Source organism: Oncorhynchus masou, chromosome 1 (genome assembly GCF_036934945.1).
Source record: "Oncorhynchus masou masou isolate Uvic2021 chromosome 1, UVic_Omas_1.1, whole genome shotgun sequence".
Taxonomy (NCBI): domain Eukaryota; kingdom Metazoa; phylum Chordata; class Actinopteri; order Salmoniformes; family Salmonidae; genus Oncorhynchus; species Oncorhynchus masou.
The window spans coordinates 75,931,582-75,956,431 of record NC_088212.1 but is presented as its reverse complement, the minus strand read 5'-3'; the positions used below and the strand labels follow the sequence as shown (position 1 = coordinate 75,956,431).

Sequence of the window (24,850 nt, the reverse complement as noted above, 5' to 3'; positions counted from 1 at the left end):
AACGAGCGTTGTCACTAGGTACCGTACAGCAACGTCAAACTCTGGGAATAAGGACATTATCTTCCTGAGAAATACTGACTGGCACAAAATCCACAATGATCTCTCAGAGGGTCCCCAGCAGTGAACCAAAATAATGTTTTCATTTCTCAATTGATCAGTTGCATAACTAATACCTTACCTGGCAGCTAAAACTAGAGACAAATGAAAAAAGGGTTCCAAAAGTGTTCTTCAGCTGTCCCCAACCCTTTTTGGTTGCAGGTAGAACCCTTTAGGGTTCCATGTAGAACCCTATGTGGGAATGGTTCTAAATCGAACTCAAAATGGTTAAACTTGGAACTAAAATGGTTCTACCTGGAACCAAAAAGGGTTCTTCAAAGGGTTATCCTATGAGGAAAGCCAAAGAACCCTTTTAGGTTCAAGATAGCACCTTTTTTTCTAAGAGTTTAGGTACTGTTCTTACGGAAGGTTCTTTGGATAAAGCCTAGTGCAAAGGCAAGAAAGCAATTTCCGGTACTTTCTTTAAAAACATTTTTACAGCTCTGCATTACTCTGCAGGCAAGCACAAACAATCCATAGTTTGTGTCGGGTTGGTCTTCAATCTTACCTCAGTTCGAGCCAGTGCTTGACTTGAGCAGGAGCTCACATCAAATGTTCTACTGCTTGAGCTCCTGTTCCTCTTATAGAATATTAGCTCAAAAGTATTGTGGAGCTCCTGCACATAAATATAAACTCTACCGGCACCCAAAATGAGTACCGGCACCTATTTCATTCCAATTCAAGCACTGGTTCTAGCAGGAAATACATTAAAAAGATGTGTTCTCTTGGTTGACAGACTGAACTGAAGTACCCAGTAATGTAGCCATAAAAACTCATCCCTCCTGAAGTACATTATTAATTATAGAGATGTATTGATCATTTGGTGTTCTATTAGGGCAACAGGGAGTAAAGAGATTTCCTGTGTCCCGGAAACTCACTCCTATGAACATTTTATTATTCCAATTACTAGATTGCTTTATATTGAATTTGATCTTAACTCCATTGTCTGGTTAAAATACACCTTCATAATATTGCATCCCCCTTTTTGCACTCAGAACAGCCTCAATTCATGGGGGCATGGACTCTACAAGGTGTCGAAAGCGTTCCACAGGGATAATGACCCATAATGACCAATGCTTCCCACAGTTGTGTCAAGCTAGCTGAGTGTCCTTTGGGTGGTGGATCATTCTTGATACACACAGGAAATTGTTGAGGGTAAAAAAAACTGCAGCGTTGCAGTTCTTGACACAAACCGTTCAAAGGCATTTAAATATTTTTTCTTGCCCATTCACCCTCTGAATGACACGCATACACAATACATGTCTCAATTGTCTCAAGGCTTAAATATCATTATTTAACCTGTCTCCTCCCATTCATCTATACTGATTGAAGTGGATTTAACAAGTGACATCAATAAGGGGTCATAGCTTTAAACCTGGATTCACCTGGACAGTCTATGTAATGGAAAGAGCAGTTGTTCTTAATGTTTTGTATACTCAGTGTAGGTATCTCTGATTTCCCAAATCAATGTGTTTCCACGGCCTCCTTCATTCTGCAGTCTGAGTCACGTATCTCTACATGTGCATCTCTGCATGTTCAGAGAACAGTCTGGAGGTGGTCTCTCTCTCTCTCTCTCTCTCTCTCTCTCTCTCTCTCTCTCTCTCTCTCCCTCTCCATCTCCCTCTGTCATTCTCTCTTTCTTTCTCTCTCTCTCGCCTCTCTCCCTCTGCCTCTCCTTTGCTCTCTATCTCATTTCGCTGTGCCTCTCTCTTTTTCACTCTCTATCAGGCTCTCTCCACATTCACCCCCCTCTCTCCCTGTTCCTCTCTATCTGCTGGCTGGTGTGTTTACGGACATATTCAATCAATCCCTATACCAGTCCGCTGTTCCCACATGCTTCAAGAGGGCCACCATTGTTCCTGTTCCCAAGAAAGCTAAGGTAACTGAGCTAAACGACTACCGCCGCGTAGCACTCACTTCCGTCATCATGAAGTGCTTTGAGAGACTAGTCAAGGACCATATCACCTCCACCCTACCTGACACCCTAGACCCACTCCAATTTGCTTACCGCCCAAATAGGTCCACAGACGATGCAATCTCAACCACACTGCACACTGCCCTAACCCATCTGGACAAGAGGAATACCTATGTGAGAATGCTGTTCATCGACTACAGCTCGGCATTCAACACCATAGTACCCTCCAAGCTCGTCATCAAGCTCGAGACCCTGGGTCTCAACCCCGCCCTGTGCAACTGGGTACTGGACTTCCTGACGGGCCGCCCCCAGGTGGTGAGGGTAGGTAACAACATCTCCTCCCCGCTGATCCTCAACACTGGGGCCCCACAAGGGTGCGTTCTGAGCCCTCTCCTGTACTCCCTGTTCACCCACGACTGCGTGGCCACGCACGCCTCCAACTCAATCATCAAGTTTGCGGACGACACAACAGTGGTAGGCTTGATTTCCAACAACGACGAGACGGCCTACAGGGAGGAGGTGAGGGCCCTTGGAGTGTGGTGTCAGGAAAATAACCTCACACTCAACGTCAACAAAACTAAGGAGATGATTGTGGACTTCAGGAAACAGCAGAGGGAACACCCCCCTATCCACATCGATGGAACAGTAGTGGAGAGAGTAGCAAGTTTTAAGTTCCTCGGCATACACATCACAGACAAACTGAATTGGTCCACTCACACAGACAGCATCGTGAAGAAGGCGCAGCAGCGCCTCTTCAACCTCAGGAGGCTGAAGAAATTCGGCTTGTCACCAAAAGCATTCACAAACTTCTACAGATGCACAATCGAGAGCATCCTGGCGGGCTGTATCACCGCCTGGTACGGCAACTGCTCCGCCCTCAACCGTAAGACTCTCCAGAGGGTAGTGAGGTCTGCACAACGCATCACCGGGGGCAAACTACCTGCCCTCCAGGACACCTACACCACCCAATGTTACAGGAAGGCCATAAAGATCATCAAGGACATCAACCACCCGAGCCACTGCCTGTTCACCCCGCTATCATCCAGAAGGCGAGGTCAGTACAGGTGCATCAAAGCTGGGACCGAGAGACTGAAAAACAGCTTCTATCTCAAGGCCATCAGACTGTTAAACAGCCACCACTAACATTGAGTGGCTGCTGCCAACACACTGACACTGACTCAACTCCAGCCACTTTAATAATGGGAATTGATGGGAAATGATGTAAATATATCACTAGCCACTTTAAACAATGCTACCTTATATAATGTTACTTACCCTACATTATTCATCTCATATGCATACGTATATACTGTACTCTATATCATCGACTGCATCCTTATGTAATACATGTATCACTAGCCACTTTAACTATGCCACTTTGTTTACATACTCATCTCATATGTATATACTGTACTCGATACCATCTACTGTATCTTGCCTATGCTGCTCTGTACCATCACTCATTCATATATCCTTATGTACATATTCTTTATCCGCTTACACTGTGTATAAGACAGTAGTTTAGGAATTGTTAGTTAGATTACTTGTTGGTTATTACTGCATTGTCGGAACTAGAAGCACAAGCATTTCGCTACACTCGCATTAACATCTGCTAACCATGTGTATGTGACAAATGAAATTTGATTTGATTTGATTTGCTTCTCTTCTCTCTCTATCTCTCTCATGCCCAACAAAGAGCACATTTGCAGACTCTCCCCCACACTTGTCAGAATCCTCTCTGCTTCCTCCCAGCTATTCTTCCCACGGTAGCGACTCACATTACCCCATTCTTCACTGTAATGCACTTTAATAGCATTAATATCTCCTTTTGCTTCTTGAGCTGCACCCCCTACATCTTAAGAAAGCTGCTTAAAAGCAATTGACAAGGGTAGTCTACCACAACAGATATGGGGAGTGGGAAGACAAACATAATGATTCAGCTGTTTTAATGCATTATTGTTCTCTCCCTGCATGGAGCACTCTGTAAACAGGCACTAGAATATGTAGAAAAACATGCCATCCTTCTATGCCATCCCAAGTTTCACCAGAAGTGACAGTGAAGGTCGGGTCGGTCTAAAATGACAGGGGGCTCCAGCATAAAGATAAGGCTCTACTATAAAACATCCAAACCAACGAGGGTGGGTGCCTCTGGTTTTGGAGGAGGAAAGAGAATCCTCCCTCTGCATTATTCAATGGATCTCCTCCTCTAAATAACAGCGGCTGCAGATTGTTTGACATCCCAAATGAATAATTAAGGGATGACCTTTTGTTCCCATTAGAGGTGATGGACCAATATCGCATTCATCCACTTCCTGTTTAAGGCTCAGGCTGCCATCAAATGGCACTCTATTCCCTTTATAGTGCACTTCGTTTGACCAGGGCTATGGTCAAAAGTAGTGCACTATATAGCAAATAGTGTGCCATTTGGTACACAGATCTGATCTAAAGCTAAATGTGAAGCTATTCCTATAGGATTGACTAGAAATGAATAGTCATTGATGACTAAGAGCCTGAAATGTAGCTACCAAACCATAAGTCACCTCTAATGATGGTAGTATAAATTGCATTGTAGGCATGTTGATTTCAGGAGAATGTAAATAAACATTTTGCAGAGGGAGAAAAGCACATCCAATTTATATTTTCTCAGCAATATTATTAACCCATTGGATTATTTGGTTGTTAAGCTGTAGTCTAATTCACAAGTCAAGCTTTCTTTAATAAAATGTTACTGCAGAGAGCTAAATCAGGGTTTCTTGGTAGTCTTAAACAAATCTAATTCGACACAGAAGTATACACCTCACACACATGGTTATGGGCTTAAAAAGAGAAGACACATGTACCATGTCAGATAGAGAGTTGAAAGTTATTCCATTTTGAGTTTGCATCCCAATATTAAACTTTATATACATCACAGAAGACTAAAATATAACAAAACCGTTTGGCATAGAAACACCAGATTTCTGGCTTAAAAACTATAAAATTATGAAAAATATGAATAACATTCCACCCATGAATGTGAGGGCGCTTTGGTCATTCAACTGCAGGATCTACCCAGTAAACTCAACTGGTGTCTCTGATTCTCCCGCTCCAAACCAGTCGACAAGGCCATGGGTGTTGCCTGGTGATGCTGCGCTGTATGGAGTGTGAAGATTCCTGGCATTGAAAGAGGCTCAGTGTTCATGGGAGCACATATTTATAGCCGTGTGAGGAATTATTCATTGTGATCAGAGTGCAGATCATGCTCTTATTCCTTCACGGAACAGATGTGGCGGAATGAAAAGAACAGGCTTTTTTTCTCTCTCTCTCCCACCCTGCTCTCTAGCGGCCTGCCAAATGGAAACGGCGAAGGATGGTTAGCTCTTTGAAGCCACTGTGTGTGTTTGTCGTCATGCGCTCCTGCTCTGCCTTGGGATCTCAGGTGGTTCTTTTTTTAAAGAGAGAGATCTTGTAATGTCGCACAAGCCACTGCCTACACACCGAATCACTGTCCTTAATCAGGAGTGATCCAAACCCCCCTCCCCATGTACAGGGCCACCTAGCTACACAGTACCATGGCTTCAATACATCCCCATGGAAGTAACTGATAATCTATAAGGATCTACTGTATATTATTCTAAATCCAATAGTAACAAAAACTGCAGATTCAACTTGGAAACCAAGGGGTAAAGTAAGTGAATTGTTTCTAATGTCCATTCGGACAGATTCACCCCTTACAGAAAAAATACATGATTTCACATGAAATCATGTAAAAACGTGTTTTTGGAACACTTCACATGCGATCACATGTTAACACGTGTAGTTTCATGTTATCACATTAACTTCACGTAAGATTATTTCAAGAATAACGTTTCAGTTTTTCAAAATCAGTGTCACATGGTTAATCATAAAGATCTGAAGTAAGATTCTAAAATTCTAAGAGTAATAATGTAACTAAGGCGAGAGCATCAGCCTCTGCTATAAGGACACATTGATACGCTGTGGCCCATTGGCGGCTAGAGAAATGAGTGCATAGAACTCAGAGATAGCCCATAGGCCAATGCATCAGTAGTCCTATCATTTCCATCGTCAACTAAGTAAAATACATAAGCCCAAAGCCGACAAATAAAAACAGAAAATCTCCTGATGAAAATTCTGGTTCTTTCAATCACATTCAACTCTCTACTCTGCCTCATTTCTATCTGTCTTGACTTGAGCTATCGCTAGTGAAGTACAACATTGTATCAAATCATCAACTGGGTCCGGCCAGAAGCTGTTGCTAGATAACTTGCAACATTGTGTCAACTAGCCTATTCCGGGCCCTCATGGTTTCCATCACCTGTGAACTCGAGAGAAACAGCAGTTTTTTATTACGTTTCCACTGGATATATGGGATCATCAGATCATGATATTTTGCTCTTCACTCAGAGGCTTGGTGGCCGGGAGTGTTGGAAATATTTTTTAAATACAATTTGCTTACCGCCCCAATAGGTCCACAGACGACGCAATCGCAATCAGACTGCACACTGCACACTGCCCTAACCCATCTGGACAAGAGGAATACCAATGTACGAATGCTGTTCATCGACATAGTACATAGTACCCTCCAAACTCGTCATTAAGCCTGGGTCTCGAACCCCTCAATGTGCAACTGGGTCCTGGACTTTCTGACGGGCCGCACCCAGGTGGTGAAGGTAGGAAACAACATCTCCACCCCGCTGATCCTCAACACTGGGTCACCACAAGGGTGCATTCTCAGCCCTCTCCTGTACTCCCTGTTCACCCATGACTGCATGGCCATGCACGCCTCCAACTCAATCATCAAGTTTGCAGATGACACTACAGTGGTAGGCTTGATTACCAACAATGACGAGACAGCCTACAGGGAGGAGGTGAGGGTCCTCGGTGTGTGGTCAGGAAAATAACCTCTCACTCAACGTCAACAAAACAAAGGAGATGATCGTGGACTTCAGGAAACAGCAGAGGGAGCACCCCCCTATCCACATCGACAGGACAGTAGCGGAGAAGGTGGAAAGTTTTAAGTTCCTCGGCATACACATCATGGACAAACTTAAATGGTCCACCCACACAGACAGCTTTGTGAAGAAGGCGCAACAGCGCCTGTTCAACTTCAGGAGGCTGAAAAAATTTGGTTTGTCACCGTAAACACTCACAAACTTTTACAGATGCACAATCGAGAGCATCCTGTCGGGCTGTATCACAGCCTGGTACGGCAACTGCTCCACCCACAACAGTAAGGCTCTCCAGAGGGTAGTGCGGTCTGCACAACGCATCACCAGGGGCAAACTACCTGCTCTCCAGGACACCCACATCACCCGATGTCACAGGAAGGCCAAAAAGATCATCAAGGACATCAACCACCCGAGCCACTGCCTGTTCACCCCGCTATCATCCAGAAGGCGAGGTCAGTACAGGTGCATCAAAGCTGGGACCGAGAGACTGAAAAACAGCTTCTATCTCAAGGCCATCAGACTGTTAAACAGCCATCACTAACATTGAATGGCTGCTGCCAACATACAGAGTCAAATTTCTAGCCACTTTAATAATTAATAATTGGATGTAATAAATGTATCACTAGTCACTTTAAACAATGCCACTTTATATAATGTTTACATACCCTACATTACTCATCTCATATGTATATACTGTACTCTATACCATCTACTGCATCTTGCCTATGCCGCACGGCCATCGCACGGCCATCGCTCATCCATTATTTATCCCTTTACACTTTTATTTATTTTTTAATTTTTTATTTCACCTTTATTTAACCAGGTAGGCTAGTTGAGAACAAGTTCTCATTTGCAACTGCGACCTGGCCAAGATAAAGCATAGCAGTGTGAACAGACAACACAGAGTTACACATGGAGTAAACAATAACAAAGCCAATAACACAGTAGAAAAAATGAGAGTCTATATACATTGTGTGCAAAAGGCATGAGGAGGTAGGCGAATAATTACAATTTTGCAGATTAACACTGGAGTGATAAATGATCAGATGGTCATGTACAGGTAGAGATATTGGTGTGCAAAAGAGCAGAAAGGTAAATAAATATAAACAGTATGGGGATGAGGTAGGTAAAATTGGGTGGGCTATTTACCGATAGACTATGTACAGCTGCAGCGATCGGTTAGCTGCTCAGATAGCAGATGTTTGAAGTTGGTGAGGGAGATAAAAGTCTCCAACTTCAGCGATTTTTGCAATTCGTTCCAGTCACAGGCAGCAGAGAACTGTAACGGAAGGAGGCCAAATGAGGTGTTGGCTTTAGTGATGCTACGGATGGGGGTTGCCATCGTGACCAGTGAACTGAGATAAGGCGGAGCATTACCTAGCATGGACTTGTAGATGACCTGGAGCCAGTGGGTCTGGCGACGAATATGTAGCGAGGGCCAGCCGACTAGAGCATACAGGTCGCAGTGGTGGGTGGTATAAGGTGCTTTAGTAACAAAACGGATGGCACTGTGATAAACTGCATCCAGTTTGCACTTCATGCACTTCAAACAAAAGACAATGAAAAGATTGACAAAACTCGTAATGGTTATGAAATAAACCAAAACTTGTTTATCACAAGTGTAGCAGGTTATGAACACTGCAAATAACATTTCCATTCCAAGAATGAGCATGGTAAATGACTGTACTGTAATTAATACATGCATTAACAGAAATTAATGTAACCAAATGACGGGGGGATTAACGGTACATTTACTAGGCCTACTGGTGACATATGTAATGGGGAATTGATTTAAAAAATAAGCAATCAAAGGGCAAACAATTCACAGAATGAAACAATGAATGCACAAGAATTGATGGGAGACAGCTGAGTGCATTCTGGAGAGCTGAGTGTGTGCATTCTGAAGATAGACACAACATATCTTTGCTGCACACCCCTCCCCTTCTTCTTTTTGCAACATATTAAATTATACTCAAGACACATTATCTTCACGCATATTTTAGATGTTTTTCACTGACAGCCGCAACTCAATCAGTTCGACACTATTGCAAAACGTGCTGCCTAAATTGTGGCCTTCCCAATTAGGCATGACCTACACAGCTATGTTTTTAAAGAAGCTAATGATCCTCTGTGGCTAAGTCATGCTATCTGGTGAAGTATTTTGAATGTTTTTATTTAGACAATTAATTATATAATTTTGGCAAAACATCAATGTACTTTAAGGGAAGCCAGTATCCTAACAGTGCACTGTGGACCCGCCAACTTGCCTTTCCATTTCACATGAGGCTGAAACCAGAGATCTATACACTGGGGAGAAGTATTTGATACACTGCCGATTTTGCAGGTTTTCCTACTTACAAAGCATGTAGAGGTCTGTAATTGTTAAAAAAAGATTATTATTATAGAAAATCACATTGTATGATTTTTAAATAATTAATTTGCATTTTATTGCATGACATAAGTATTTGATCACCTACCAACCATTAATAATTCCAGCTCTCACAGACCTGTTAGTTTTTCTTTAAGAAGCCCTCCTGTTCTCCACTCTTTACCTGTATTAACTGCACCTGTTTGAACTCGTTACCTGTATAAAAGACACCTGTCCACACACTCAACCAAACAGACTCCAACCTCTCCACAATGGCCATCCAGAAAATCACATTGTATGATTTTTAAGTAATTAATTTGCATTTTATTGCATGACATAAGTATTTGATACATCAGAAAAGCAGAACTTAATATTTGGTACAGAAACCTTTGTTTGCAATTAGAGAGATCATATGTTTCCTGTAGTTCTTGACCAGGTTTGCACACACTGCAGCAGGGATTTTGGCCCACTCCTCCATACAGACCTTCTCCAGATCCTTCAGGTTTCGGGGCTGTTGCTGGGCAATACGGACTTTCAGCTCCCTCCAAAGATTTTCTATTGGGTTCAGGTCTGGAGACTGGCTAGGCCACTCCAGGACCTTGAGATGCTTCTTACGGAGCCACTACTTAATTGCCCTGGCTGTGTGTTTCGGGTCGTTGTCATGCTGGAAGTCCCAGCCACGACCCATCTTCAATGCTCTTACTGAGGGAAGGAGGTTGTTGGCCAAGATCTCGCGATACATTGCCCCATCCATCCTCACCTCAATATGGTGCAGTCGTCCTGTCCCCTTTGCAGAAAAGCATCCCCAAATAATTATGTTTCCACCTCCATGCTTCATGGTTGGGATGGTGTTCTTTGGGTTGTACTCCTCCTTCTTCTTCCTCCAAACACAGCGAGTGGAGTTTAGACCAAAAAGCTCTATTTTAGTCTCATCAGACCACATGACCTTCTCCCAGTCCTCCTCTGGATCATCCAGATTGTCATTGGCAAACTTCAGATGGGCCTGGACATGCGCTGGCTTGAGCAGGGGGACCTTGCGTGCGCTGCAGGATTTTAATCAATGACGGCGGAGTGTGTTACTAATGGTTTTCTTTGAGACTGTGGTCCCAGCTCTCTTCGGGTCATTGACCAGGTCCTGCCGTGTAGTTCTGGGCTGATCCCTCACCTTCCTCATGATCATTGATGCCCCACGAGGTGAGATCAGGTCTGTGAGAGCATTATTACTGGTTGGTAAGTGATCAAATACTTATGTCATGCAATAAAATGCTAATTAATTACTTAAAAATCATACAATGTAATTTTCTGGATTTTTGTTTTAGATTCCGTCTCACAGTTTAAGTGTACCTATGATAAAAATTACAGACTTCTACATGCTTTGTAAGTAGGAAAACCTGCAAAATCAGCAGTGTATCAAATACTTGTTCTTCCCACTGTATATAATGACGAGATGCTCATCTCTCTGCCCTAACAACGGGAGTCGTTGTCCCAAAGGCGGGAAGGCAGGCGACAAGTTTAGGTCTGCTTATTATGCCCATAGAAATGCATTAGGCCGATTTTGGAGATTGTCAGCCCTCTCGCTTCGCCTCTTCCTCTCTGCTGAAACTCACTGACCGACGAAAGCATCTGAGTGAGCAAAACAGCGCCCCTCTGTATTACTATATTTAGCCCATATATCTGATGCTGTCTGGACAGAAATGGTATGACATTCCATACTCTTTTGGTCCAGACAGGATCAGATACTGTACATGGTCTAGACATATTGAAACAGGGGTCTCTGTTTCGCTCACAGATGCTTTATCTGAGATTGATGCATCTTTCTGTCAACGCGTCTCGGTCAAATAAATCAATATTTAAATATTTTATTTGGAGAGGCAAGGAGGTATGGTAGGGCGGGCCCCCTGTGGCCCGCCCATAATGCCGGCCCTGCACACAAGTACACTCACTCTCACACCGGCAGTAACGCATCCCTAGCTTCCAGCTGGGCTTGGACTGCGCTCTTCCCTCCATTCCGAGGAGCCGTTGGTCACTGCAGAGCCATCTGGAGTGCTATGTCCCAGCTCCACTGGGCCTCTGCCAGCCTCAGTATGAGCACAGCATCTTCAAGCACATTTTGTATGCGTCAAAGCTCTGCTGTGTCCAATGACCCTGGCCGCTGACAAAAGCCATTGCATTCAGTCACATGGACACCACCTCAAAGGGGGCCTTATTCTCTAGTTGGACAGCACCTGCATTCTCTGGCACCAAGTGAAAAGGGGTTGGGGGCCATTTTAACATGATTGACATACTAATTTCCTGTTACAAAAAAACTAAGTTGCACAATACTGCACAAATATTGCACATAATGTTTCTATAATCAACAAATGTACAGAGTGGCTTCACAGAGGCCTAAAACTTGATGCCCAATAGGACCCCAATGACGGCAGAAAGCTGAGGTCCTCAAAAAGCCATTGAATACGCTGCATCTATCAGGGATCAGTAAGAGCTGGAGTAGCCTAACAGATCATTATCATCATTTATTCCATTGATGTGTAAATTACATTTTCCACAACGTGTCATACCCATGCTTATAGACTGGGTCACTTTTTCAGAGCTCGTAAACACAGCAATCTTGTGTGTTCTTTTCCCCAAGATTTTTCTATTTTGTTCATCAGAGCACCTAGCAGCAGATTTGTAGGAGAAAAACATGAACTGGCCAAAGAACGGATCACTGACCTCTGTCATCAATTACCAAGAGATTCTTTTTTTGGCACAAAACGTAACATGTAACGAAGCAAGGAGGGGAGAACAAATGGAACCCAGTATGCTGAACTCACTCACTCTTTGTCATAAAGTATAAAGTGATGTAGGCCTATTTAAGGGTTTGCAGGGTTTGCAGTTTGCACTGCAGTTAATACTGACACCTGATCCTTGCGACCATCACCTTTATAATCCGACACATCCTCTGGGTCAGCTCCATAGGGCATCTCTGAGCCACATATACTGTAGGTCAGATACAAACTGCAAAGGTAAATGAAGCCTACACAAAACTTTCTATACGTCATCCACGTCTGTTATCCACACAGGCACTTGAACCTACACAAATCGATAATATAAAGCTTATCCTCTCAACTCTATTGTCCCTTGGATCCTGTAACGCAGGCCCATAACCACACCTTGCTGTCACATTCTTGTCTTTACCTGCATGCAGCAGGTGCTGTTGGAGATTTGCTCGTGTTTGTTTTTAATGACAGTTTTTAGTTATTGTACCTTCTTACATTAAATACGGTGGGGAGTGTATTTATTCTCAGATTTCTGTCTGCCTCAGTGCATCTGGTAATAATGAGAAATTGAACAGAATCATGGTTCATTTGAAAGTGGAGTTAAACACAGACATCAATCAAATATATGCCATTTCCCATCTCACAAAACAAGGTGAAAATAATATTCCAAACCAAATAAGAATGCTCTGTCATTTATCACAGAAAATATTTGCAGTCAGTCTACCTAGCCCGCTCTAAAATGAGACTTGTGAATCGCAGTATGAATAATGGGATACTTTCCCTATGTACTCAGTGTATAATTAGGATGAACACAATTTGAGTTCATTCACTGACCACTTAAATTGAATAATGCATGCTTGATATGGCAGTCTGCAAGGAGCAACTAGGCATGACTCCAAATGAGAGAAAGACAGTGGCAGCATTCATTATGTTCAAACTTTGGGAGAGGAGAACCGGGGCAAAGAGGAGCAGAAGAATACTATCTGCTTGACTAATGCCAATAATGGCAAGGTACAATATCAATATATGGTGCTGTATGATGGATACCAGAGGAGAGAGCATGATCATTTCTTCAAAAACACATCTATCCACTGTAACTAGGCTATAGGTCTTATGTCACCTCTAAAATGTGCTGATGAAAACTATAGGTCATTGCAATCCACTGTTTGATTCCTATGAGCAAAGGCAAGACCACAGAAATGTGTAGGAAAACGTTTCTCGCACAAAAGTAGGCTAGGAGATAGCCTTACTGTACAAAAACAATTGTATTAACAATATATGTATATACAGTTGCCCAATTGTCACCTGTAGAGACGGTCATCACTAGTTAACAAAGCCACAAAGTCCTGAACCCCCCTATTTCTACAATGTATATTCTAAAAACCTTAACCTTAACCATACTGCTAACCTTATGCCTAACCCTAACCTTAAATTAAGACAAAAATTCTTGAATTTTTACGATATTGACCATTTTGACTTTGTGGCTGTGGTATCTAGTGGAAACCGTATAAGACAGTGAGACAATAAACAAATCAAGCAAAGATATGCTAATGAAGCTGTTATAGTTCAATAACAACTAAATAGGCTCAATGTATCAATGTAGCCTATCAATATGATGTGTAACGAGGTTCTGTATGGACAAAAAAAAATCCATGTACAAGAACACAAAAACTTAACTGGCTAAATACAGGTGAGATGTCAACCCAGCCTACTATTCGATTGAAGACAGTTGGCCTAGTTATGTTTTATGACGTAACTCACATGACAAAAACATTATCTAGAAACGTATGGGAATAAATTTACCTTAGCGAAAGCACCTGATATCATAAAGCTGACAAGACAGAGCGGAAAGTGTGGGCTCGTGTACTGATTCTCCTCACTCGTAGATCAGCCAAGTCCTATCTTCAGCACCACGGAAAAGCCGTCCGCCTATTTCTTAAATAATAGGCTTTTCCGACTAAACAAACCCAAGACAAATGTTAGCCTACTGTCTCTACAAGTCAGATGTCTCGTGGTCGAGTCCTGGTTGCAATAGACCTGGTTAGAGCTTCGTCGAGTAGAACTAATGTGAAAAGATGAAGCGATGGACGTTTCACCAATCAGACAGCAGCAGTATTGCGCTCCATTCTTGTGTCTTGCGCTTGAGTTTTGCATCCCGGGAAGTCTCCAAGGAGAGGTACCTCTTCTTTCCTCCAGGCAACCGCTGCAATAATAGTAATGTCGTTGAAAAAATGACGAATAAACAAAATTACATATTGTATTTTCAATGCAAAATGTCTTTTCATCTTTTGGATTTGAAGCGAGAGAAAATACGAAAATAACTACAGTAGCATACAGTCACCTAACCAGCCCTTATTATAGAATAAACTCAGTAACTGGGAGCGGTTGTTTCCAGTTTACCTGAACATGAGTCGATGCCTCCAATGCCTTTGAATCACTGTATATAATCCAATTGTATCTGTCTAGCGCGAAGCCGCTATAACTGTCAGGTGTCCGCCCATGCTCTTAACCGCAGGTCTCGTGCGAAGTGAAATATTGCCGGCTACCACGCAACAGAGACAGGTGCGACAGAATAGTTTGGAAGTAAAACATTTTTTTAATATGGTGCTTGCACTGTATGTTTAGGACTACGCACTGTAATCGTTTTTTACATTACAATGTATGTTTAATTAGAGCGAAAAACCCAAGTGATATGCTACATCTTTCCATTCCCAAGATATTTTGACAATCTACATAATTTTAGAAAGGAAATCAGTCTGGAATGGATAGAGACATGCCTCACTCTACTGTAGCCTAACTCACATATAGTCCAATAGAGAAAGTGGTAATAAAAGCCATAAGGGAAGTTGTATGGTTCTGAATGGAGACTTTGGCCCCACACCAAGAAGTGTATCAGCCCAGCCAGCTTTGCTGAAAATGTGATTATGTTGTCTCTAGGTGTCCATCATAGACCTCATCCCAGACAGGCACAAGACAAATGGTTTCAGCTATCAGGGTGACAGATGAGCTGACATTTATTGATATATTGCCCTCCATGAATGATGTGATGTGAGAAGGGCACACTTTATTCAATAATGACCTCAAGACAATAACATTTTCTCTTATAATGTCCTATGCATCAATGGATGGCTTCCTGCCTGCTCATCTCATCTGCAAGGTAGTGTGTGTGTGTGTGTGTGTGTGTGTGTGTGTGTGTGTGTGTGTGTGTGTGTGTGTGTGTGTGTGTGTGTGTGTGTGTGTGTGTGTGTGTGTGTGTGTGTGTGTGTGTGTGTGTGTGTGTGCAAGAGAGAGAGAGAGAGAGAGAGAGAGAGAGAGAGGGGATACTTTTTAAAGAAATATTACAAATGCTGTATGACACGGAATGCATATACTGTATATACTGTACAGTAACCTTGCTTTACCTTAACTCGTGCATATACAATAACTTACTCTGTATTCAGCAGCATGCCTGGCATATATTCAAGACTCAAGGGCCCCCATGTACGGTCCTGTCAGTGGGGTGCGATCAAAGTGGAGGCCTTCATCTGTAACCCCCGCCATGGAGCCCATGTAGAACAATTGAGTACCCACACATGCAGTCAGAGCCGGCACTAGCCCTCTGGGGGCCCTAAACTAAATTGTGTTGCCATCCCCAGTTGCCTTTCCCTATCTTAGGCCATCCACAATAGACTGTCCAACTCACCCTCTATTTAAAAAGTGCACATGGCATGGCCCATGAGCCAGGAGAGCTAGTAGAACCTGCACAGTATTGTATGCAGAGCATGCTCTCCATTCTCAAACCAAAGACATTTGTACCTTCATTCTCTCAAAGGGTTACACTGACAGAGAAAAAAAGGTTTTAGTCAGAAATTGGAAAGGAAAGCCCTGCAGGTTGAAAATCAAAAGCCACTGGATCTACATAATTCATTTCCAGGCTACTTCACGAAGCTCGGCTGGCAGAAGGGGGTTTTCTACCTGTTTTTAGTGCAGCTTCCAGAATGTAAACAATCCTGATAGTGTGGGCACTAGCTAAAGGGGAACCATCCTTATTAATAGGACCTTCACAGGCACTATGGTTTGCAGTGTTGCCTGCCAAAAGAAACAGGCACCTGATTAAACATTCATCCGCACACTAGAGAAAAATACACATTTTCTGTGTTTTGCTGTCATCGAGGAGAAACAGTATGATGTGAATTCACAGCAAAGTATCACAATATCTGTCATCTAGTATAGCTAAATACATCTAGTATGAATATTGTGTGCCACTGAATCAGATGAAATCCAATCAAAATTATTTTCCTTGAATGAGCCAGGAAATGAGAATGAGTGAAATAAACACCACTTTATAATTTTATTGTTCATGTATCCAGTACGTTGTGTAAAGGAAAACTATATCAAGGCTGAATCTCAGGGTGTGGTAGAAACCATGCAGAGATTATCAATAGAGCTGAGATCTTCATCCTTACAAGAGCAGCACACCCCCCTCTGCTGGTTCAAGACAGCAAGCAAACTCACACAGCTTTGTTGGCAGATTCCACAGTTTATTATGCCCAAGAAAAGTGATCCAAAGCCATCGTTTTGGCCAAACTAACAGTCTACTCTAAACCATGCCATCTAGTCCACTGTACCACAAGCACATATCAGTGTGCGTGTGCGTGTGTGCGTGTGTGCGTGTGTGTGTGTGTGTGTGTGTGTGTGTGCGTGTGTGCGTGTGTGCGTGTGTGTGTGTGTGTGTGTGTGTGTGTGTGTGTGTGTGTGTGTGTGTGTGTGTGTGTGTGTGTGTGTGTGTGTGTGTGTGTGTGTGTGTGTGTGATCACAAAGGAGACTACGGATCGCTTACTGGGGATATCAGCAGCACATCAGCACACTAATGATCATACCAATAATGGCCCTTTTTCACAATCAATGAGTCAGGTTAGAGAAATACATTGATGAGCAGATCTGGTCTGTGTTCTACGTTTTCAAACAGACAAGAAGCTTCTCTCAATATCTTATCTCAAAGTCCATAGGATCATTGCACAGCACCTCAGTGGAGAGTCCTTGTCTGCTTTAGCGCATGTTAATGAACATGCAGTCTGCTGGTCAACTTGATTCTGATGGATGCTGACATTTACTGTAGGAGCCTTGACACAATCCCCTGACCAAGTGACAGATAAGACCTTTATGGTGCGTTTATCAATACGCTCCTCTCTGCTCATCACTCCTCCTACTGAGGCGTCTGGTATCAGTCAAAATCAATACTGTTGGTCTGGGAGGAGGTGCGGGGGGGGGGGGGGTTAAATGATGACTGCCACTGCCAATACAATACAGTTCTTGTCATGGCTGCAAATATTATACATTTCTTAACCTTGAACTTATTAAGTGTTCAAATAGTTGTTGTAATTTGAGGAGAGATACTTTACATAAGTTACAAGACTGTAGCAGGTCAGGGGTTGTGGGTTGGTCATAGTGTACTCTAATATACTCTACTATATGCTGTACTTTACTCTACTGGACTGTACTGTGTACTGTACTGTACTCTATGTCTATGCGGTGACACACATGTGACATTGTAGTGAAGACAAAAACAAGTATACCTCAGAGATTGTCCACATGAAACTACTGTACATAAAAACGTATGAACCTATTAAACTTATTTTTAAATAATGACTGCCACTATACTCTACTGTGCTCTACCGTATACTGTACTGTACTGTACTATACTGTAGCTTATACTGTACTCTACTGCACTGTACTGTAGTACTCTACTGTACTGTAGTCTACTTTACTCTACTATATTTTACTGTCCTCTACTGTATATTGTACTATACTTTACTATATTTTACTCTACCGTACTCTACTTTACTCTACAGTACTCTACTGTACTCTATGTCTACGCAGTGACACAAATGTGACATTGTAGTGAAGACATAACCTCTGAAAAAAACTAGTACCCCTCAGAGATTGTCCACATGAAACTACTTTACATAAAAACATATTTTCAGAGGATTCAAGCTGTGGTTTCACTTATCAAGCCAGAGTTAACCTGTTGCCCAATCATTTTTACAAGTTCAGTATTAATTAATCTGTGACAGAACCGCTGGCCCTGGCTCAGGATCTAATATCACCTTACATAATCCTGCTCTAACTTATTACTGACTCAGCTACAGCATAACTCTTAGCTGTAAATGACCTCCGCTGGCCCAGCCATCCTCCGATTGATTATGATAAATTGGGATGAGCAACAGTTTAATGAATAACACTGGCAAGAGTAAATCCAACATTTTACATCTGAGTGGTCTGACACAGTATATATTTCTGGGGTATTGACATCTACACCAGACACATTAGAAATAGGGGTGTTTGCATCTTCAATGTCACCTGGGGTCACAGCCCTCAACTTGCTCCACTGAGTGGTTTGTATCTGTAACAACATCACAGCTCAGGGCGGTAAAATTAGAATTATGGATAAGTGTATCCTGTGGAGCTGAAGCACCCTGGAAATAGGCCTGCAGCAGAGATGACGCAAACCTAAATATGTAGCTAGCTACAGTGTAGTGCCTGAAGGCCTTGTTTTTCATACAGGATATTTAGAATCATTTAGTTAATTATCAAAACTGTTGTATCTGCTCAGTTCTTAAATGATATACATTAATTCTGAATCGCCATCATGTTTCTGCAAATTCTAATGGCCTACCCTTACGCCAAAGCCTGACTCTGTTATCAGCATGACGCAACAGGAAGTGGGATTCCACTCTTCAATTGTCCAGTGTTTGCGATCGCGTTCCCCCTGTAACTGCTTCTTCTTGTTTTGAGCTGATAAGAGTGGAACCCGGTGTGGTCGTCTGCTGTAACAGCCCATCTGTGACAAGGACCGACGAGTTGTGCCTTCTGAGATGCCGTTCTGCACACCACTGTTGTACTGCGCTGTTATTTGTCTCTTTTTGGCCTGCCTGTAAGCTTTTACGATTCTTGCCATTCTCCTTCGACCTCTCTCATCAACTTAACTTTTGTTCGCTCACAGGACTACCACTGACTGGATGTTTTTTGTTTGTTGCACCATTCTCGATAAACCCTAGACAACACCGGCCTCACGGGCATGAAAGACCAGGACGCCGGGCATTTCTGAGGTACTGGAGCCACACTCAAAATTGCTCAGGTCACTCGTTTTGCCCCTTCTAACGTTCAATCGAACAGTAACTGAATGCCTCGATGCCTGTCTGACTGCTTTATATAGCAAGTCACGGCCACTGCTGACTGGCCACTGAGTATATATTTAAGCAATATGGCACGGGGGGGGGGGTGTATATGGCCAATATACCACAGCTAAGGGCTGTATCCAGGCACCCCGCATTGCGTTGTGCCTAAGAACAGCCCTTAGCCATGGTATATTGGCCATATACCACAAACCCTTAAGGTGCCTTATTGCTATTATAAGCTTGCTATCAACGTAATTAGAGCAATAAAAATAAAATGTTTTTGTCATAGCCGTGGTATACGGTTTGATGTATCACGGCTGTCAACCAAGCAGCATTCAGGGCTCAAACCACCCAGTTTAGAATAATGCAATTTGTGTGATATTGCTCCAGTCTGTGAAGTACTGTACATAGGGCCAACCACAACAACTGAATCTACTGCTTTCTCTGTATTACAAGGCTTCTCCTGAACCATCCAAATATGCTGCACTCTTATGAAGATGAATGTATCTGTGTAGCGGCTCATTTGAGATTTCCAGTGAGGGCACACCACACAGTGCTACTAGCGGTGCAGGAGTCAGGTCCTGATCAATAGATGTGGGGGCAGACATGGCAGAGCCGAGCAGAGTGTGGGCTAACCAATCCCCTGGCTGAGTGCTCCAGTGCTCTGCAGTCTGGAGAAGAGAGGCAATAGTGAGGGCTGAGGGCATGAGGAGGCTGGGGAAGAATTAGATACACCTGACTGACTCACAATATTGGGTGGACAACCTCTAGCTAGGGTATCATCACTAACTAGCTGCTATGTCAGGGGAGTAGAAGGATGAATTCAATTAAGTTTAATTAACTGAACTTCATGTGACGACGTTAGAGTGAAAATGTATATTTCCTGTGTCAACTGTAATATAATTGTTTTTGTTAGTCTTCTTGGGCTGGTTTCCCAGACCCAGAGTACATGTGATCCTGGTCTAAGATGTTTTTTCAATGAAAAGTCTGCTTAATTTGGCTCAGAAGGATTCATGTTTGTGTCAGGGCCATAGGATGATCTGTCTCTCTGGCTGAGAGGGAGAAGTTTAAAGTGATGAGTTGTGACTTCACTTGTCCTCCAGCCATATATTTAGCCCCAATATCTGCCGGGGTCGGCAAGGTGCGAGGCAACCAATTTTCTATAGTTCCAGATCAGGACACACAGTGAAAATGAACATTAAATATTGATTTCAGGCTATATCACTTACTGAAATACCCTTCGAGTTATGTATCTTTGGTCACTTATACTTTAGTTGACTTCAGATACAAGTCAGAGTTGTTAAAAGTTAAGACACTACTTCTTAAGACTACTGTCTATTGTACTTTTTGACTACAATGGGGGTCTGGTTGTACCATAACATTGGCCATTGATAGAAGTTAGGTCTATGCAGTCAGAAATGAACAGGGTGTTCGTTATTGCCGTTTCCTACAAAGTCTGGTGTTTGAAGTCAGGAAAGAGAGTTTGATGAGAGATTCTTCCATTGAAGAGGTGGAATGGTGCAGTTCACTGCCTTCGTCAGACCTAATGATGATGACTGTTAATACTAATACACAATTTCCACTGAGGGTGGATTGAAATTAGTGGATTAAATCTTTAGGTTTTCAATCTATTTCCCATTTTATTTCATACACCGATGCACATCGTAATAATGTAACATTGTATAATTGCCTAGAATTAACCGTGAAGATTATGATTCAAATCCTCCCAACAGAACATCAAAATTCAAATTTTGAAGCATGCAGTAGTGTTTCCAATGATGTTAAAAATCCCTCAAGATCCAACCATAATTCATTATCCATGGCAGAAATAACTGCAAAAGTTAAGTAGGCATGTGTAGCAAATAGTTAATAACAGACCACAAAACAACAACACACAATAGGGTCTCATCAAAATATGTGGGAATACCACAGTAAATGAGAAACAGCTGAAAGACTCTGGGTTGAGTGGAATTTTAAAATCCCAGTGTAGTTTAGGATTTTTAGGATTATTGTTATTATTATTATTTTTTACCAAAGACAAGGACTGTACTCTCATACATGATGGGGTGTACAGCCTACAACCGGAACTCTGCCTTGATTTGAAATACATTACCAACACTTTAGAAATAAATCAATTCCAACTGAAATTGAATGTTTAAACGTCAGTATCAAAGGAGTCCTGGAGACATTTCAAAGCCAAGGCAGCAGAGAGCCCCCCCCCCCCCCTCTATCTGTAACTGCTAGTGGACTACTAGGCTCATCTCTGTGTGTATCTGTGTGGAGGCGGCTGGTGGAGCAACACGTGTTTGGTGCCAAGGGGAAGACTTTCATACCGCACTGCAGCAGCTGCCGCCAGTGCTGCTTCTCCCTGCTTGCTACAGATCTGGGTGTTGCATCTACAGAATATCACCTTATATCACATTCCCTCTGATCAGGGGAAACGAACCCCCTGGGGAGGGATGGTGTGGGATTTAAAGTGGTGAACAGAGTTTACATAACAGAGCAATTGAGAGTTTAGAAAGTGTTGATCAGTTTAACTGTGTTTGATTTGTTTTTGAAAACCTAATATGTGGTATCTAAATGCAGTAGGGGAGAGTGAGGTAATTTGAGCAATTTTTACATTCAGCATCCCTCCATAATGGGAAATATAGTATTCTTTCTAACAAAGATATCTACATATATTTCAGGATGTTGTGTATACTTGGAGATAATCAGAATTCATGTAAACATTACAGTTTTGAAAACATAGCTTGTCCAAAAAAAGTGGACAGAGTAAGTTAAGCCGCCTATACATTTCTGTACTGAATTAAATATTACCACTACCTTTTAAAACCTTATTTCCCAAACAAGAAAAAAAGAAAAAAATATATACATTGTGTTCAAAAGGCATGAGGAGTTAGGCGAATAATTACAATTTAGCAGATTAACACTGGAGTGATAACACTGGAGTGATAAATGATCAGATGGTCATGTGCAGGTAGAGGTACTGGTGTGCAAAAGAGCAGAAAAGTAAATAAATAAAATAAATAATTCAACCGGGCCCCGTAGTGTTCGGTCTGGAGCGTGAAGTGACTAGCTCTGCTGGGCAGTTCCTGCGTAGCAACATAGCGGTGCCAAAAGCCCTTGTCTGCTCTAGAAAGCCTATGTAAATTACGATCGCCAGACCAGCCTAACAAAACATTTTAGACTGGGCTCTAAAATAGTTTATTATGATCAAGTTCGATGTAGTTATTTTAATGTTCGCTACAAATCGAAATATTTAATTAAATAGTGATACATTCTGACTACTATATTTGTCATCACACAGTACCATGTGCTTACACAGACCAATCACAGGCTGGCAGGCTGTAAGGAGGCCTCTGTTTGACTCTCTCAGGCAGGATGAAAATGACTACATTGACCATGATTTTTTGCTAGTTACAGGCCACTTTCACCATGATCCTTAGTAATTTGATGGTGCCATTCAGACCCATTCAGCAATATGGCACTCTTCAAATTAAAAAAATTCAGACTTCATGCTCCGTTGGGAGTTTTGTATAGGAATAGGTGGATGACATCAGCACTATCAGTATTTACTGGTTTTAATGTCTATGATTTTAACACAGGCTTAACACCTCACAAACACTTTGTACCTTTTGAAACATGTTTCACATAGGTCAGTCCCTGTTGTTACCTCATATCCCAGCAATAATGCCTTGGATTACACCTGGGAAGAAAATACTTTACTTTGCTCAACTTGCCATTAGCTCCACCATTGGCTCAATTTACCCCAAGGCAAACATTTTGACTATATTACCCAAGACAGTTATAAGGATGCACTTTCATGCTATGTTTAGGACCTCATATTTGAGCTTATAGAGACGCAACTGACTTATAGAACAAACTTAAAATTACCTACTTTGGTTTAGATACAAGTATGATGAAACCTCTAACACAATTAAATTAATTTGACTTGGTGAAAAATATGTTTTTTTGGACCTAACTTTCTTACCACTTTTTCCACGTGGGTTCTTTCTTCAGAGACTCAATGAAAGACTCCAGACTCAAATTATGCATTTTGTGTAGGGGTTCCTAGAAACAAGGGTCGCTCAACTTACCCCTTTGGCTCAATTTACTCCTCTGACTCTTAGGCCATGTGAATACATCCGGTCCTCTCTCCACCTCTATTAGTTTTTCCCAGCATGCCACATCAGAAAGTACTCTGAAAGATGCATTGAATGAAGCTCTCCCTATAGTACCTGTGTTATGCTATGGTCAGGCTTTCATACCAACAAGCTTTCACAGTCTCACTTCAGAATTAGACATTCATCCATGTTTTTCAAACGTCAAATTCTGAAGTTGTTGCAAATGTCAAATTTCAAAGAGTTTAAGGTTAAGGTTAGGCACTAACTCCGGATGGTTAAGGGTTACGGTTTGGGAAAGGCTTAAAACAAAAATCTTAAAAACAACGTTCTGCCGCTGGATTTGAACTTGCAACCTTTGGCCTTTTGGAATCAGAGGCAGATGCTTACAAACATCCAACATCCTCATCCAGAACACCAGGTTCAGCAAAAGTGAAACCTACTTGAAGGTAACAACGCTCACTGTTTCCCCTAATGGTCGGTTTCCACTTCATCTCCTGACGTCCTCAGACATGGATGAACGTCAAATACTGACTTGTTTCACGGGTGACCTGCCTGTTCATACAGTACTACTGTATATGGACTTGCTGTGTGTGGTATTGGTCTGGGGTTAGTGAGGGTTATACTGGGGCATCAGAGAAAGAACATCCGATCCATGATGATGAAAAAGCCCACAGAATCCACGGAGGCACCACGTGAAGTGATGTTAAAAGCACTACTGGGCTGCTTTAAAGCACTCAGGCCTGTTCCTTTCTCTTTCTAAGAGCACCATTTCAATGGCTGTCTAATGCACTCTGGGGCTCAAGCTGATGTCTGGAGCAAGCCACCACCAGTACCATTGTGCCAGTGGAGGCTGCTGAGGGGAGGATGTCTCATAATAATGGCTGGAACAGAGCAAATGGAATGGCATCAAACACATGGAAACCATGTGTTTATGTATTTCATACCATTCCACATATTCCACTCCAGCAGTTACCACGAGCCTGTCCTCCCCAATTAAGATGCAACCAACCTCCTGTGCACTGTGCCTTTTCCAGGGATCCCACAGTGCCTCACAACAAGACGTCCATCCATCTGGAGCTGATGATTCATCGCTACTGAACTATAAGGAATCTGCAATATCATTTGGAGTATGTCAACGTTTGACATCACTGAGACCAACAAAGACAAAAAAGGCAACAAAAAAAATACATAAAAGATGAGGTCACCAAAAGAGTAAAAATACAGAGAATTTGTTTAACAAAGGCTTTATCAAATACTTTTTCACCATGAGCGGTCCCTGAACTCTTGGAAATCCTTGTTCTGTTATTCTTTTTTCTTAGTGCAGTCACTACTAATGAGTTTTTTATGAAACAGTTTTTTCTCTCCCTACTGTAATTCTCTCCTGGTCACAGCTCATAAATAGTTTCATGCATACAATATGATCTTGTTATACGGCCAGAATGTGCAAATTCTTCATTAGTGAACCAGCCTGGCTCAGGCATT

The 24,850-nt window shown here is 42.3% G+C and overlaps 1 protein-coding gene across 1 annotated transcript in view; it reads right to left on the bottom strand.

Moving 5' to 3' along the window:
* Positions 1-14,570, bottom strand: part of LOC135550831 (carbohydrate sulfotransferase 8-like) — a 263,202-nt gene extending 248,632 nt beyond the window's left edge. Inside the window, exons 1-2 of the mRNA XM_064981973.1 lie at positions 14,488-14,570; positions 13,891-14,290 (exon numbers count right to left, since the gene is read on the bottom strand). The gene's annotated coding sequence lies outside the window, so the exon portion shown is untranslated. The remainder of the gene's footprint in view (positions 1-13,890; positions 14,291-14,487) is intronic.
* Between the last annotated feature and the right edge of the window lie 10,280 nt (positions 14,571-24,850).